Below are 19492 nucleotides of genomic sequence, written 5' to 3' on the forward strand. Positions count from 1 at the left end.
GACATGGTCTTACAGCTATCCGCCAGAACCGTATGTACCAGAGCCATACGAACCAATGGAAAGAGACAAGTATGTACCAGCCGAAGCATTCCCAGAGCCATGCGGGCAGGTCAACATGATCCATAAAACCAGCTTTTCAAAAAGGGAAATCAAGAAATTCTCACGAGAAGTGAAGTATGCGGAAGTTGCTATGGTTGACACACCCGAATTCATCGACTGGTCGGAGCAAAGCATCTCCTTCGACAGGACAGACCACCTGAAGGCCGTCCCTAGACCAGGTCATGCAGCCCTTGTCCTTGAGGCGCAGATCGGGGGGTACAATATGAGCAAAGTATTCATGGATGGAGGAAGTGGCTTGAACCTGTTATTCGCTAACACGATGAAAGCAATGGGTTTAACAGTCGACATGCTGAGAGAGTCCGATACAGGATTCCATGGCATCATATTGACTCGACCCGCTTACTCCCTAGGCAAAACATCACAGGATGTAGTTTTTGGCACACCTAGCAATTTCAGGAAGGAGAAAATCGAGTTTGAAGTAGTCGACTGGGAATCTCAGTACCACGCCATCCTCGGCAGGCCCGCCTTTGCCAAATTTATGGTCGTACCTCATTATGCGTATTTGAAGTTGAAGATGCCCGGCAACAATGGGACTCCGATAACCGTTCATGGAAGCTTCACCCATTCAGACAATTGCGACAGAGAATTCCAGAAGATTGCCTCAAGGTTTGGAGGAAAGGAAGAACTCAACGCTGTCGACGCCGTCACGGATCATGCACAGCCACCAGCCGACAATCGAAACGTAAGGGCCGACGAATTTGACGATGCGAAGGAAACAAAGAAGCTGCAGGTGCATCCCACTGACCCGAAGAAGACGGTCAACACGTCGGCAGACCTTACTGATGCATAGGAAGGCGCGCTCATCGAGTTCCTCCGTGAGCGCTGGGAGATATTTGCATGGGAACCATCCGACATGCCAGGTATCCCCAGGGAACTCGCTGAGCACGCCCTCAATGTTGACCCGACAGCCAAACGAGTGCAGCAATCGATGCGCCGATTTTCTGAACCGAAGAGAAGAGCAATTGGCGAAGAAGTTAGTCGACTCCGCAAAGCAGGATTCATTCGAGAGCTCAAGGAATCTGAATGGGTGGCCAACCCCGTTATGGTGCCGAAAAAGACACGACCGCTCTCCGCATGTGCATCGACTACACCAGCCTTAATAAGCACTGCCCGAAGGACCACTTCCTGCTGCCTCGTATAGACCAGATAGTCGACTCCACAACTGGATGCGATCGCCTCTCCTTCCTGGATGCATACTCCGGGTATAACCAGATCAAGCTCAAAAAGGAGGATCATGAATTAACCGCGTTCATCACCCCACACGGTGTTTTCTGTTACAACGTCATGACGTTCGGGTTAAAGAATGCAGGGGCAACCTATCAACGGTGCATGCAAGCCTGCCTTGGAGAACAGATCGGGAGGAACATCGAAGTTTACATCGACGATATTGTGGTAAAAACGAAGCACGCCGCCACTCTCATCGACGATTTGCGAGAAACCTTCGACAACCTAGACAAGTACAAGATCAAGCTGAACCCGAAGAAATGCTTCTTCGGGGTGCCAGGGGGACAAGTACTCGGCTACTTCATCTCGGCAAGAGGAATAGAAGCTAACCCTTTGAAGATCAAAGCTATCCTCGACATGGAACCGCCAAAGAATCTGCACCAAGTGCAGCAGTTGGCAGGACGGTTGGCGGCACTCAGCAGATTCATCGCCAAGCTAGGGGAAAAAGCTTTGCCCTTCTACAACTTGATGAAAAAATCAGAAAAATTCGAGTGGACAAAGGAGGCGCAGGAATCCTTCGACAATCTGAAGAAAATCTTATCGACATCTCCAGTCCTTGTAGCCCCCGTGAGAAGGAAACACTGCTTATGTATATAGCTGCAACAGCCCAAGTCTTTAGCAGCGTCTTGGTCGTCGAACGAGAAGAAGCAGGGAGAGTTCATGGCGTGCAGAGGCCTATTTACTATCTTAGTGAAGTACTCACACCTGCAAGACAGAGGTACCCCCATCATCAGAAGCTGGCATACGCACTATGGAGGTCAGCTCGCAAGTTACGGCACTACTTCACAGAGCACCCGATTATCATCGTAAGCGAAGCACCACTGAAGAACATAATGACTAATCCAGAGGCCACAGGTCGAGTGTCTCAATGGGCTATCAAGATAGCACCACACGACATAACTTACGTTAATCGAACAACGATAAAATCCCAAATCCTCCCAGATTTCGTGGCAGATTGGATCCAATCACAGACACCAGCAGCACCTGACATGTCGGGGTCATGGATAATGTACTTCGACGGGTCGAAACGGAGCACAGGTGCAGGAGCAGGAGTGGTGTTGATATCACCACAGGGAGATAAGATGAAGTACATACTACGTATGAATTTCTCCCTGCCGACGAACAATGAAGCAGAATACGAAGCGCTGCTGCATGGAATTGATGGCGTGTAACTCACACGTTCGTTGGGAACCCCAAGAGGAAGGTATGATGCGCACAGCAGCAAGTTTTCCCTCAGAAAGAAACCAAGGTTTATCGAACCAGGAGGAGCCAAGAAGCACGTTGAAGGTTGATGGCGGCGGGATGTAGTGCGGCGCAACACCAGGGATTCTGGCGCCAACGTGGAACCTGCACAACACAACCAAAGTACTTTGCCCCAACGAAACAGTGAGGTTGTCAATCTCACCGGCTTGCTGTAACAAAGGATTAACCGTATTGTGTGGAAGATGATTGTTTGCAGAAAATAGTAAAACAAGTATTGCAGTAGATTGTATGCGATGTAAAGAATAGGACCGGGGTCCACAGTTCACTAGAGGTGTCTCTCCCATAAGATAAACAGCATGTTGGGTGAACAAATTACAGTTGGGCAATTGACAAATAAAAAGGGCATGACCATGCACATACATATTATGATGAGTATAGTGAGATTTAATTGGGCATTACGACAAAGTACATAGACCGCCATCCAACTGCATCTATGCCTAAAAAGTCCACCTTCAGGTTATCATCCGAACCCCCTCCAGTATTAAGTTGCTAACAACAGACAATTGCATTAAGTATTGCGTGTAATGTAACTAGTAACTACATCCTTGAACATAGCACTAATGTTTTATCCCTAGTGGCAACAGCACATCCACAACCTTAGAACTTTCTGTCACTGTCCCAGATATCAATGGAGGCATGAACCCACTATCGAGCATAAATACTCCCTCTTGGAGTTACAAGCATCTACTTGGCCAGAGCATCTACTAGTAACGGAGAGCATGCAAGATCATAAACAACACATAGACATAACTTTGATAATCAACATAATAAGTATTCTCTATTCATCGGATCCCAACAAACGCAACATATAGAATTACAGATAGATGATCTTGATCATGTTAGGCAGCTCACAAGATCCGACAATGATAGCACAATGGGGAGAAGACAACCATCTAGCTACTGCTATGGACCCATAGTCCAGGGGTAGACTACTCACTCATCACTCCGGAGGCGACCATGGCGGCGTAGAGTCCTCCGGGAGATGATTCCCCTCTCCGGCAGGGTGCCGGAGGTGATCTCCTGGATCCCCCGAGATGGGATCGGCGGCGGCGGCGTCTCGATGGGTTTTCCGTATCGTGGCTCTCGGTACTGGGGGTTTCGCGACGGAGGCTTTAAGTAGGCGGAAGGGCAGGTCAGGAGGCGGCACGAGGGCCCCACACCACAGGGCCGCGCGGCCAAGGGGGGGGGGCCGCGCCGCCCTAGGGTTTGGGCACCCCGTGGCCCCACTTCGTCTCCTCTTCGGTCTTCTGGAAGCTTCGTGGCAAAATAGGACCCTGGGCGTTGATTTCGTCCAATTCCGGGAATATTTCGTTACTAGGATTTCTGAAACCAAAAACAGCAGAAAACAAAGAAGCGGCACTTCGGCATCTTGTTAATAGGTTAGTTCCAGAAAATGCACGAATATGATATAAAGTGTGCATAAAACATGTAGATAACATCAATAATGTGGCATGGAACATAAGAAATTATCGATACGTCGGAGACGTATCAGCATCCCCAAGCTTAGTTCTGCTTGTCCCGAGCAGGTAAAACGATAACACGGATAATTTCTGGAGTGACATGCCATCATAACCTTGATCATACTATTTGTAAAGCTTATGTAGTGAATGCAGCGATCAAAACAATGTATATGACATGAGTAAACAAGTGAATCATAAAGCAAAGACTTTTCATGAATAGCACTTCAAGACAAGCATCAATAAGTCTTGCATAAGAGTTAACTCATAAAGCAATAATTCATAGTAAAAGCATTGAAGCAACACAAAGGAAGATTAAGTTTCAGCGGTTGCTTTCAACTTGTAACATGTATATCTCATGGATATTGTCAACATAGAGTAATATAATAAGTGCAATATGCAAATATGTAGGAATCAATGCACAGTTCACACAAGTGTTTGCTTCTTGAGGTGGAGAGAAATAGGTGAACTGACTCAACATTGAAAGTAAAAGAATGGTCCTCCATAGAGGAAAAGCATCGATTGCTATATTTGTGCTAGAGCTTTGATTTTGAAAACATGAAACAATTTTGTCAACGGTAGTAATAAAGCATATGTATCATGTAAATTATATCTTACAAGTTGCAAGCCTCATGCATAGTATACTAATAGTGCCCGCACCTTGTCCTAATTAGCTTGGACTACCAGATCATCGCAATGCACATGTTTTAACCAAGTGTCACAAAGGGGTACCTCTATGCCGCCTGTACAAAGGTCTAAGGAGAAAGCTCGCATTGGATTTCTCGCTATTGATTATTCTCAACTTAGACATCCATACCGGGACAACATAGACAACAGATAATGGACTCCTCTTTTATGCATAAGCATGTAACAACAATTAATAATTTTCTCATATGAGATTGAGGATATTTGTCCAAAACTGAAACTTCCTCCATGGATCATGGCTTTAGTTAGCGGCCCAATGTTCTTCTCTAACAATATGCATGCTTAACCATAAGGTGGTAGATCGCTCTTACTTCAAACAAGACGGACATGCATAGCAACTCACATGATATTCAACAAAGAATAGTTGATGGCGTCCCCAGAAACATGGTTATCGCACAACAAGCAACTTAATAAGAGATAAAGTGCATAATTACATATTCAATACCACAATAGTTTTTAAGCTATTTGTCCCATGAGCTATATATTGCAAAGGTGAATGATGGAATTTTAAAGGTAACACTCAAGCAATTTACTTTGGAATGGCAGAGAAATACCATGTAGTAGGTAGGTATGGTGGACACAAATGGCATAGTGGTTGGCTCAAGTATTTTGGATGCATGAGAAGTATTCCCTCTCGATACAAGGTTTAGGCTAGCAAGGTTATTTGAAACAAACACAATGATGAATCGGTGCAGCAAAACTCACATAAAAGACATATTGAAAACATTATAAGACTCTACACCGTCTTCCTTGTTGTTCAAAACTCAATACTAGAAATTATCTAGACCTTAGAGAGACCAAATATGCAAACCAAATTTTAGCATGCTCTATGTATTTCTTCATTATTGGGTGCAAAGCATATGATGCAAGAGCTTAAACATGAGCACAACAATTGCCAAGTATCACATTACCCAAGACATTAATAGCAATTACTACATGTATCATTTTCCAATTCCAACCATATAACAATTTAACGAAGGAGAAACTTCGCCATGAATACTATGAGTAGAAACTAAGGACATACTTGTCCATATGCTACAGCGGAGCGTGTCTCTCTCCCATAAAGTGAATGCTAGGATCCATTTTATTCAAACAAAACAAAAAAAACAAAAACAAACCGACGCTCCAAGAAAAGCACATAAGATGTGATGGAATAAAAATATAGTTTTAGGGGAGGAACCTGATAATGTTGTCGATGAAGAAGGGGATGCCTTGGGCATCCCCAAGCTTAGACGCTTGAGTCTTCTTGATATATGCAGGAGTGAACCACCGGGGCATCCCCAAGCTTAGAGCTTTCACTCTCCTTGATCATGTTGCATCATACTCCTCTCTTGATCCTTGAAAACTTCCTCCACACCAAACTTAGAACAACTCATTAGAGGGTTAGCGAAAATAAAAATTAACATGTTCAGAGGTGACACAATCATTCTTAACACTTCTGGACATTGCATAAAGCTACTGGACATTAATGGATCAAAGAAATTCATCCAACATAGCAAAAGAGGCAATGCGAAATAAAAGGCAGAATCTGTCAAAACAGAACAGTTCGTATTGACGAATTTTATCGAGGCACCAGACTTGCTCAAATGAGAATGCTCAAATTGAATGAAAGTTGCGTACATACCTGAGGATCACTCACGTAAATTGGCATAATTTTCTGAGTTACCTACAGAGAAAACAGCCCAGATTCGTGACAGCAAAGAAATCTGTTTCTGCGCAGTAATCCAAATCTAGTATGAACTTTACTATCAAAGACTTTACTTGGCACAACAAAACACAAAACTAAGATAAGGAGATGTTGCTACAGTAGTAAACAACTTCCAAGACACAAAATAAAAACAAAGTACTGTAGGTAAAAACATGGGTTGTCTCCCATAAGCGCTTTTCTTTAACGCCTTTCAGCTAGGCGCAGAAAATGTGTATCAAGTATTATCAAGAGATGGTGCGTCGTTATTATGAGTTCCCCCATCCGTAGTGGCACTAAGGGCTTTGTCAATTTTAGGCCTATAATAAAACTTCTTTGGTTTAGGCACTTTAGAGACATACATAAACTTTTGCTCCTTACCCACATAAGCTTTCTCCTTATATTTAAGAGAAGAAAATGTTGAACTCAAGGTTCCCATAGCTTTTTCAAGTTCGCCAATCCTATTGGTTTGATCATCATGGACAGCACAAGTTCCTAGGACACTAATTCTTTCATCAATTCCTCCTAAGGATTTATCAAGTTCATCAGTTTTATCAAGTAACATTTCCAATTTAGTTTCAGTACTTGGAAAATTTTTCTCTAAGGTTTCCAATTTTTTCATAACATCTTCAAGAGAGATTTCAATTTTAACTTCATCAACAGGTGGTATTCCAAATAGACTCTCAATAATGCAGCTAGCTTCTAATGCAGGAGTACTTAGGAAGTTACCTCCCGCGAGACAATCAAGAACATACCTATTCCAGCTAGAGATACCTACATAAAAATTCCTGAGTAAAATAGTGGTGGAGTGTTTCTTAGTGCACCTATTATGGGCAGTACTAATTCTATACCAAGCATCTCTTAAACATTCTCCTCCTTGTTGTTTAAACGAACGAACTTCAACTTTAGGATTACTCATTTTAGCAGTAGTAAATAAAGCAAACTGGATAAAGTAAATGCAAGTAACTAATTTTTTTGTGTTTTTGATATAGCAAACAAGATAGCAAATAAAGTAAAACTAGCAACTAATTTTTTTTGTATTTTGATTTAGTGCAGCAAACAAAGTAGTAAATAAAACTAAGCAAGACAAAAACAAAGTAAAGAGATTGAGAAGTGGAGACTCCCCTTGCAGCGTGTCTTGATCTCCCCGGCAACGGCGCCAGAAAAAGAGCTTGATGGCGTGTAACTCACACGTTCGTTGGGAACCCCAAGAGGAAGGTATGATGCGCACAGCAGCAAGTTTTCCCTCAGAAAGAAACCAAGGTTTATCGAACCAGGAGGAGCCAAGAAGCACGTTGAAGGTTGATGGCGGCGGGATGTAGTGTGGCGCAACACCAGGGATTCCGGCGCCAACGTGGAACCTGCACAACACAACCAAAGTACTTTGCCCCAACGAAACAGTGAGGTTGTCAATCTCACCGGCTTGCTGTAACAAAGGATTAACCGTATTGTGTGGAAGATGATTGTTTGCAGAAAATAGTAAAACAAGTATTGCAGTAGATTGTATGCGATGTAAAGAATAGGACCGGGGTCCACAGTTCACTAGAGGTGTCTCTCCCATAAGATAAACAGCATGTTGGGTGAACAAATTACAGTTGGGCAATTGACAAATAAAAAGGGCATGACCATGCACATACATATTATGATGAGTATAGTGAGATTTAATTGGGCATTACGACAAAGTACATAGACCGCCATCCAACTGCATCTATGCCTAAAAAGTCCACCTTCAGGTTATCATCCGAACCCCCTCCAGTATTAAGTTGCTAACAACAGACAATTGCATTAAGTATTGCGCGTAATGTAACTAGTAACTACATCCTTGAACATAGCACTAATGTTTTATCCCTAGTGGCAACAGCACATCCACAACCTTAGAACTTTACATCACTTCGTCCCGAGATATCAATGGAGGCATGAACCCACTATCGAGCATAAATACTCCCTCTTGGAGTTACAAGCATCTACTTGGCCAGAGCATCTACTAGTAACGGAGAGCATGCAAGATCATAAACAACACATACATAACTTTGATAATCAACATAACAAGTATTCTCTATTCATCGGATCCCAACAAACGCAACATATAGAATTACAGATAGATGATCTTGATCATGTTAGGCAGCTCACAAGATCCGACAATGATAGCACAATGGGGAGAAGACAACCATCTAGCTACTGCTATGGACCCATAGTCCAGGGGTAGACTACTCACTCATCACTCCGGAGGCGACCATGGCGGCGTAGAGTCCTCCGGGAGATGATTCCCCTCTCCGGCAGGGTGCCGGAGGCGATCTCCTGGATCCCCCGAGATGGGATCGGCGGCGGCGGCGTCTCAGTAAGGTTTTCCGTATCGTGGCTCTTGGTACTGGGGGTTTCGCGACGGAGGCTTTAAGTAGGCGGAAGGGCAGGTCAGGAGGCGGCACGAGGGCCCCACACCACAGGGCCGCGCGGCCAAGGGGGGGCCGCGCCGCCCTAGGGTTTGGGCACCCCGTGGCCCCACTTCGTCTCCTCTTCGGTCTTCTGGAAGCTTCGTGGCAAAATAGGACCCTGGGCGTTGATTTCGTCCAATTCCGAGAATATTTCGTTACTAGGATTTCTAAAACCAAAAACAGCAGAAACAACAATCGGCACTTCGGCATCTTGTTAATAGGTTAGTTCCAGAAAATGCACGAATATGACATAAAGTGTGCATAAAACATGTAGATAACATCAATAATGTGGCATGGAACATAAGAAATTATCGATACGTCGGAGACGTATCAGGAATGAAGATGGCAAAGGCGTGCGGGGCAACTCGCCTGGAAATCTACGGAGATTCGAACCTGGTAGTACAACAGTCGATGAACCTGTGTGACGCGGTCAGCGATAATATGATCGCCTACCGACAGTTGTACCAAAACATGGAAGCCAAGTTTGAAGGGTGTGAACTTAAACATATCGGCCGAGCCAGCAATGAGGAAGCCGACACTTTGGCAAATATCGGGTCCATGTGCTCCCCCATTCCAGACGGAGTGTTTTACGAAGTGATCACTCAGCGATCGATAAAAGAGAAGGCGTCGGCACCTCCAAAACTATCGGCTGACGAATCGGAGGCAAGCCTGCAGCGAGCTGCCGAAGAATCTCCAACTCCTCCTGCTGAACAAGTCCTCCTCCTTGAGCCACTATGGACCAAGCTGTTTCTAGCGTATCTAACGAAGCAGGAGTTACCGGAGGATCCAGTAGAAGCGAGGTGAATCGTCAGACGATCGAAAGCCTTCACCATAGTAAACGGTGAACTTTACAAGCGCAGCATTTCCGGTATTTTCCAAAGATGCATTGCCATTGACGATGGAAGAGCACTGTTGCGTGAGATACACGAAGGAACTTGCGGACATCATGCATGAAGCAGGGCCCTTGTGGCGAAGGCCTTCAGGGCGGGATTTTACTGGCCAACAGCGGCATCGGATGCTCGAGATCTGGTCATGAAGTGTGACCCCGGCCAGCGGTTTTCACCAAAACCGCACGCCACTGCGACAGACCTGATGACAATACCTCTAGCGTGGCCATTCGCTCAATGGGGACTCGACCAAGTTGGACCGCTGCCAAGATCATCGCCTGGAGGACACACGTACCTATTGGTCGCAGTCGACAAATTCACAAAGTGGATCGAGGCAGTACCGGTACGAAACCAGAAAGCAAAAACAGCAGTTCAATTCTTCAGGGGAATAACATGTCGATTTGGCATGCCTCACAGTATCGTCACAGACAATGGAACTAACTTCGACTCCAAAGAGTTTTGAAAATTTTGTGATGACGGAGGAATTAAACTGAAATTTGCATCAGTGGCTCACCCACAGACCAACGGCTAGGTGGAAAGGATCAACGGTCTAATAGGGGATGGCCTCAAGAAACGCCTTACGGGTGCGGCCGGAGCTTGGGTCGAGGAGTTACCATCTGTACTTTGGAGCTTGCGTACCACACCTAACAGGTCGACTCAATACACCCCATTCTTCTTGGTACATGGAGCCGAAGCAGTTCTGCCAGCCGGCGTTCGATTCGAAGCCCCTCGAGTGACAGCATACACAGAGTCTTCTTCCAACATCGCATTGCAGGACGCTGTAGACCTCCTTGACGAAGCTCGAGACATTGCTTTGGCCAGAACTACGGTGTACCAGCAGGCGTTGAGGAATTATCACAGTCGACGAATACGCAACCGAAGCTTTAATGTTGGAGACATGGTACTTCGGCTGAAGCAAGAGAGGCCCTCGAAACTCGAGTCTCCATGGGAAGGACCTTACATCGTCACTGAAGTGATACCAGGAGGAGCATACCGGCTCAAAACCCCAACTTCGGGAAAAGATGTTGGGAATCCATGGAACATTGCACATCTGCGACGGTTCTATACATAGGATACAATTGCTTTTTATTATTCGACAGCTCTTAGGGTTGCTTTTGCGTTATGAATAAAGTTCTAATCAGGTTTTCTACCTTTTTTCTCAATCCAGGCCCTACCACCCGAACAGGTCGTTTGCGGATCCTACCATTGGCTCTTACTCCCATCGGGAGCGCTGGCCAAAAAAATATGCTTACACAGTGTCATTAATTAAATACTCTCAACTGGAGCTAAGATTAGTGACACACAAAAACAACCAATCCAAGCCTCGAGAAAATACGCGAGTGCTGCAGTCGATGGTTACATTATCACAAAATAAGGCTCAAACCGGTGCACCGCGTGACAAAGCCAAGCGTCTAATTCCCTCGACTAAGTCGACGGGTCTCGCTTTCATAAAACTTACATATTGACTTCGCAATGACATTGCAAAAATTCAACGAAGTCGTCGAGAGAGCAGGTTGAACTGATCACTCAGCCGCCCTCGACAATAAAATATCAATCAAACTAACATAGCGTGCAACGCACGTAGTAAATTTGTGCAAAACAATCTTATGCAGATACAAGGTTATTACATTCATGACTGGGCTCCCTGGTTCCCTTGGGTCCTCAGATCCCTCTCGAGACATGACTCCATCCTGGAAATAATGGTATATGCAGGACCTCTAGCAATATCATAATATTGGCCTAAACTCCTCTCAGTGTTTGCTATGGCTCTCAAGTCTAAAGATCGATGGCATGCCAGTACCGAAGCAAAGGCAAGTTCAGCACCAGCCAGAAGTTCTTTCCGCACCAACTGCCGAATCCTTTCGGGAGACTTGAATCGGGTGAACAGGGCAGATAAAGTTTCGCGTGCTTGGTCCAGAGGAAACAAAGTCCTCCAAACCATCGTGGGATGAGCGTGGAACTTATCAAAGTAATAATGCGCCTTCTCCACCCGGTACTCAATCTTGGCCATAATAACAGCCTTCGGACGATGCAGCCATAAATTGTGCTCCGGGTGAGCAACGTCAGTCATCGCCTCGACCTTTTCATGGATCTTCTTGTTCTCCTCAGATTTATCTGAAGCTACGACTGGAAAGGAACGAATATCAGTCAAAAGAACATTCAAGCTACGTCAGGAATCAGAAGATGGGCCAATACTTACAACCCAAACTTTTGGTAGCAACATGAAGACCATCGAGAGCGTACTGCTCGATAGCAGTCGCTATTTCCCCCTTTTTCTTCACCAAGGCTGCCATTGCGCGAAGAGAAGTGATGTCTTTATTTAAACAAGACACTTGGTCACGTAAGCGGCGAACAAGGTCCGATTCGTCATTACTCGAAGGATTTGGAAAAAGCTCGGCACGGGAAGAAGATGAAGGAATCTGCAGCATAGTCCCCAGTTCAGAACAGCATTAACATAAAAACTCCCATCGGGAGCGCTTGGCATATACGTTACATTCAAAAGATTGTTCGAATTGGCAACAGAGCCGAAATAAAACAGGACTAAGTCAAATTCCGATTGGTCTTATTTACAATAAATCAAGCAAGAGTTCAAGGGATTGCCGATGATGAGCCAGGGGCAGCTTCAGGAATAGGCTTGGTTTGTGCTTCATCTACCAACTTCAGGAGTTGATTGGCACATGTCACTGCCGATCGTTTGAAGGGCTCAAGGTCGACTAAATGATTGTCATCATCCACAGGCAATGCCTTAGATAACCTCTCTAAATCCGACCCCATCCCATGGCCCATTAGAAGCTGGAAAGTAAGGACCGCCACATACAAGCGGGAACGGCGTTTCAATACCTCCATAGGCTCGGAAGGATCAACAAGGAAAGCATCCGCCATCTCGCTGAGAGTCTTGTCCTGCTTCATCTTCGGGAAGATCATCGAGAATAGCCTCGACAACGCTCCTTTAGTCTTTTGCAGAAGTCCAAGGACTTGGACATTAGACTCAGCGGCAAGCGACAGGGCATCGGCTGTAGAGTCCTCCCGAAGCTGATGGCGTCGAGTGACAGTTATATTGGCGGCCTCTGAAAGAAAAGACAGATCAATAACTAGTGAGGCAATACCAAGAAAGAAACTATGTGTCGTGAATCATACCCAATAATTCCTTGATGGATTCGCGGAGGACGCCTTCCTTTTTGTCGGTTGCAATCGCTGCCGCATGCCTGGCATCTTGTTCATCCTTCATCTGCCGCTTCAGCTTCTTCAACTCCTCCTTCAGCAAGGCATTTTCATTTTTGGCGTCGGTGGCAAGCTGATACGTCTCCGACGTATCGATAATTTCTTATGTTCCATGCCACATTATTGATGATATCTACATGTTTTATGCATACTTAATGTCATATTTATGCGTTTTCCGGAACTAACCTATTGACGAGATGCCAAAGGGCCAGTTGTTGTTTTCTGTTGTTTTTGGTTTCAGAAATCCTAGTAAGGAAATATTCTCGGAATTGGACGAAATCAACGCCCAGCATCTTAGAATCCCCGGGAGCTTCCAGAACACCCGAGAGCCGCCAGAGAGGGGCCACAGGGGGCCCACACATGGTGGCGGCGCGGCCCAGGAGGGGGGCGCGCCGCCCTAGTGTCTGGTGGCCCCAGACCCCTTCTGACGCCGCCCTTCCGCCTACTTAAGGTCTCCGTCGCGAAAACCCTATCACGTTCGACGAAACCAGAGAAAACCTTCCAGAGCCGCCGCCATCGCGAAGCCAACATCTGGGGGACAGGAGTCTCTGTTCCGGCACGCCGTCGGGACGGGGAAGTGCCCCCGGAAGGCTTCTCCATCAACACCACCGCCATCTTCATCAACGCTGCTGTCTCCCATGAGGAGGGAGTAGTTCTCCATCGAGGCTCGGGGCTGTACCGGTAGCTATGTGGTTCATCTCTCTCCTATGTACTTCAATACAATACTTATTCGCTGTTATGAATGGCATATTGAAGTGCTTATTTATATCTCTTTATGATTGCAATGTGTTTTGTATCACAATTTATCTGTGTGCTACTCTAGTGATGTTATTAAAGTAGTTTATTCCTCCTGCACGGTGTAATGGTGACAGTGTGTGCATCGTGTAGTACTTGGCGTAGGCTATGATTGTGATCTCTTGTAGATTATGAAGTTAACTATTGCTATGATGGTATTGATGTGATCTATGCCTCCTTTCGTAGTGTGAAGGTGACAGTGTGCATGCTATGTTAGTACTTGGTTTGGTTATGTTGATCTGTCATGCACTCTAAGGTTACTTAAATATGAATATTGAATATTGTGGAGCTTGTTAACTCCGGCATTGAGGGTTCGTGTAATCCTACACAGTTAGTGGTGTTCATCATCCAACAAGAGGGTGTAGAGTCTAGCATCTATCTATTTATTCTGTTATGTGATCAATGTTGAGAGTGTCCACTAGTGAAAGTATGATCCCTAGGCCTTGTTCCTAAATACGCCATCGCTGCTTGTTTCTTGTTTCTTTGCATTTATACTTCCTGCAATATTACTACCATCAACTGCACGCCAGCAAGCACTTTTCTGGCGCCGTACTACTGCTCATATTCATTCATACCACTTGTATTTCACTATCTCTTCGCCGAACTAGTGCACCTATTAGGTGTGTTGGGGACACAAGAGACTTCTTGCTTTGTGGTTGCAGGGTTGCATGAGAGGGATATCTTTGACCTCTTCCTCCCTGAGTTCGATAAACCTTGGGTGATCCACTTAAGAGAAACTTGCTGCTGTTCTACAAACCTCTGCTCTTGGAGGCCCAACACTGTCTACAAGAATAGAAGCACCCGTAGACATCAAGCACTTTTCTGGCGCCGTTGCCGGGGTGGAAAGGTAAAAGGCATTCATACTCCGGTCCCAGGTACTAATACTTTTCTGTTACCGTTGTGTGTGTGCTCGAAGCTATTTCCTTTAGATCCTGCAATTGCATCTTTTTGTTTCTTGTTTACACTAGTTAGGCATAATGGACAACAATGAGCTTCTTATTCTATTTCCTGATTTAAGACATGGATGGTTTGATGCGAAAATTAAAAAACCTATGGAACATATTAGTATGAACGCTTTGAACACCATTGTTGCTAATGATATGGAAAATTCTAAGCTTGGGGAAGCTGGCTTTGATGAGCATGATATTTTTAGTCCCCCAAGCATTGAGGAGAAAATTTACTTTGATGATACTTTGCCTCCTATTTATGATGATTATAATGATATTGGTCTTTTAGTACACTTTGTTATGGAGGATAAATTTGATTATGATTACAATATGCCTCCTATATTTGATGATGAGAATAATAATGATAGCTACTTTGTTGAATTTGCTCCCACTACAACTAATAAAATTGATTATGCTTATGTGGAGAGTAATGATACTTTTATGCATGTGAATAAGAATGCTTTATGTGATACTTATATTGTTGAGCTTGTTCATGATGCCTCTGAAAGTTATTATGAGAGAGGAAAATATGGTTGTAGAAATTTTCATGTTACTAAAACACCTCTCTATATGCTGAAATTTTTGAAGCTACACTTGTTCTATCTTTCTATGCTTGTTACTTTGCTCTTCATGAACTTGTTTATTTACAAGATTCCTATGCATAGGAAGCATGTTAGGCTTAAATGTGTTTTTAATTTGCTTCTTGATGCTCTCTTTTGCTTCAACTCTTATTTCTTGCGAGTGCATCATTAAAACTGCTGAGCCCATCTTAATGGCTATAAAGAAAGAACTTCGTGGGAGATAACCCATGTGTTTATTTTACTACAGTACTTTTGTTTTATATTTGTGTCTTGGAAGTTGTTACTACTGTAGCAACCTCTCCTTATCTTATTTTATTGCATTTTTGTGCCAAGTAAAGTCTTTGATAGCAAGGTTCATACTAGATTTGGATTACTGCACAGAAACAGATTTCTGTCTGTCACGAATCTGGGAAGAATTCTTTGTAGGTAACTCAGAAAAATCTGCCAATTTACGTGCGTGATCCTCAGATATGTACGCAACTTTCATTCAATTTGGGCATTTTCATCTGAGCAAGTCTGGTGCCACTTTAAAATTCGTCTTTACGGACTGTTCTGTTTTGACAGATTCTGCCTTTTATTTCGCATTGCCTCTTTTGCTGTGTTGGATGGATTTCTTTGTTCCATTAACTTCCAGTAGCTTTGGGCAATGTCCAGAAGTGTTAAGAATGATTGTGTTACCTCTGAACATGTGAAATTTTGATTATGCACTAACCCTCTAATGAGTTGTTTCGAGTTTGGTGTGGAGGAAGTTTTCATGGGTCAAGAGAGGAGGATGATATACTACAATCAAGGAGAGTGAAAGCTCTAAGCTTGGGGATGCCCCGGTGGTTCATCCCTGCATATTTCAAGAAGACTCAAGCATCTAAGCTTGGGGATGTCCAAGGCATCCCCTTCTTCATCGACAACTTATAAGGTTTCTTTTCTTGAAACTATATTTTTATTCGGTCACATCTTATGTACTTTACTTGGAGCGTCTGTTTGTTTTTGTTTGAATAAATGCTTGTGTGGGAGAGAGACATGCTCCGCTGTTGCATATGGACAAATATGTCCTTAGGCTTTACTCATAGTATTCATGGCGAAGGTTGAATCTTCTTCGTTAAATTGTTATATGGTTGGAATCGGGAAATGCTACATGTAGTAATTCTAAAATGTCTTGAATAATTTGATACTTGGCAATTGTTGTGCTCATGTTTAAGCTCTTGCATCATATACTTTGCACCCATTAATGAAGAAATACATAGAGCTTGCTAAATTTTGGTTTGCATATTTGATCTCTCTAAAGTCTAGATAATTTCTAGTATTGAGTTTTGAACAACAAGGAAGACGGTGTAGAGTCTTATAATGTTTACAATATGTCTTTTATGTGAGTTTTGCTGCACCGGTTCATCCTTGTGTTTGTTTCAAATAACCTTGCTAGCCTAAACCTTGTATCGAGAGGGAATACTTCTCATGCATCCAAAATCCTTGAGCCAACCACTATGCCATTTGTGTCCACCATACCTACCTACTACATGGTATTTCTCCGCCATTCCAAAGTAAATTGCTTGAGTGCTACCTTTAAAATTTCCGTTCTTTACCTTTGCAATATATAGCTCATGGGACAAATAGCTTAAAAACTATTGTGGTATTGAATATGTACTTATGCACTTTATCTCTTATTAAGTTGCTTGTTGTGCGATAACCATGCTCCTGGGGACGCCATCAACTCTTTGTTGAATATCATGTGAGTTGATATGCATGTTCGTCTTGTCTGAAGTAAGGGATATTTACCACTCATTAAATGGTTAGAGCATGCATAATGTTAGAGAAGAACATTGGGCCGCTAACTAAAGCCATGAATCATGGTGGAAGTTTCAGTTTTGGACATATATCCTCAATCTCATACGAGAACATTAATTGTTGCTACATGCTTATGCATTAAAGAGGAGTCCATTATCTGTTGTCTATGTTGTCCCGGTATGGATGTCTAAGTTGAGAATAATCAAAAGCGAGAAATCCAAATGCGAGCTTTCTCCTTAGACCTTTGTACAGGCGGCATAGAGGTACCCCTTTGTGACACTTGGTTAAAACATGTGTATTGCGATGATAATCCTGGTAATCCGAGCTAATTAGGACAAGGTGCGAGCACTACTAGTATACTATGCATGAGGCTTGCAACTTGTAAGATATAATTTACATGATACATATGCTTTATTACTACCGTTGACAAAATTGTTTCATGTTTTCAAAATAAAAGCTCTAGCACAAATATAGCAATCGATGCTTTCCTCTTTGAAGGACCTTTCTTTTACTTTTATGTTGAGTCAGTTCACCTATTTCTCTCCACCTCAAGAAGCAAACACTTGTGTGAACTGCGCATTGATTCCTACATACTTGTATATTGCACTTGTTATATTACTTTACATTGACACTATCCATGAGATATACATGTTATAAGTTGAAAGCAACCGCTGAAACTTAATCTTCCTTTGTGTTGCTTCAACACCTTTACTTTGATTTATTGCTTTATGAGTTAACTCTTATGCAAGACTTATTGATGCTTGTCTTGAAGTACTATTCATGAAAAGTCTTTGCTTTATGATTCAGTTGTTTACTCGTGTCATTACCATTGTTTTGATCGCTGCATTCATTACATATGCTTACAATAGTATGATCAAGGTTATGATGGCATGTCACTCCAGAAATTATCTTTGTTATCGTTTACCTGCTCGGGACGAGCAGGAGCTAAGCTTGGGGATGCTGATACGTCTCCGACGTATCGATAATTTCTTATGTTCCATGCCACATTATTGATGATATCTACATGTTTTATGCATACTTTATGTCATATTTATGCGTTTTCCGGAACTAACCTATTGACGAGATGCCAAAGGGCCGATTCTTTGTTTTTGCTGTTTTTGGTTTCAGAAATCCTAGTAAGGAAATATTCTCGGAATTGGACGAAATCAACGCCCAACATCTTAGAATCCCCGGGAGCTTCCAGAACACCCGAGAGCCGCCAGAGAGGGGCCACAGGGGGCCCACAGATGGTGGCGGCGCGGCCCAGGAGGGGGGCGCGCCGCCCTAGTGTCTGGTGGCCCCAGACCCCTTCTGACGCCGCCCTTCCGCCTACTTAAGGTCTCCGTCGCGAAAACCCTATCACGTTCGACGAAACCAGAGAAAACCTTCCAAAGCCGCCGCCATCGCAAAGCCAAGATCTGGGGGACAGGAGTCTCTGTTCCGGCACGCCGCCGGGACGGGGAAGTGCCCCCGGAAGGCTTCTCCATCAACACCACCGCCATCTTCATCAACGCTGCTGTCTCCCATGAGGAGGGAGTAGTTCTCCATCGAGGCTCGGGGCTGTACCGGTAGTTATGTGGTTCATCTCTCTCCTATGTACTTCAATACAATAATCTCATGAGCTGCCTTACATGATTGAGATTCATATGATGATGCTTGTAATCTAGATGTCATTATGCTAGTCAAGTGGATTTTACTTATGTGATCTCCGGAGACTCCTTGTCCCACGTGTGTAAAGGTGACAGTGTGTGCACCGTGTGGGCCTCTTAGGCTATATTTCACAGAATACTTATTCGCTGTTATGAATGGCATAGTGAAGTGCTTATTTATATCTCTTTATGATTGCAATGTGTTTTGTATCACAATTTATCTGTGTGCTACTCTAGTGATGTTATTAAAGTAGTTTATTCCTCCTGCACGGTGTAATGGTGACAGTGTGTGCATCGTGTAGTACTTGGCGTAGGCTATGATTGTGATCTCTTGTAGATTATGAAGTTAACTATTGCTATGATGGTATTGATGTGATCTATGCCTCCTTTCGTAGTGTGAAGGTGACAGTGTGCATGCTATGTTAGTACTTGGTTTGGTTATGTTGATCTGTCATGCACTCTAAGGTTACTTAAATATGAACATTGAATATTGTGGAGCTTGTTAACTCCGGCATTGAGGGTTCGTGTAATCCTACACAGTTAGTGGTGTTCATCATCCAACAAGAGGGTGTAGAGTCTAGCATCTATCTATTTATTCTGTTATGTGATCAATGTTGAGAGTGTCCACTAGTGAAAGTATGATCCCTAGGCCTTGTTCCTAAATACTGCTATCGCTGTTTGTTTACTCTTTTACTGCATTTATACTTCCTGCAATATTACTACCATCAACTGCACGCCAGCAAGCAC

Source organism: Lolium perenne, chromosome 3 (genome assembly GCF_019359855.2).
Source record: "Lolium perenne isolate Kyuss_39 chromosome 3, Kyuss_2.0, whole genome shotgun sequence".
Lineage (NCBI taxonomy): Eukaryota > Viridiplantae > Streptophyta > Magnoliopsida > Poales > Poaceae > Lolium > Lolium perenne.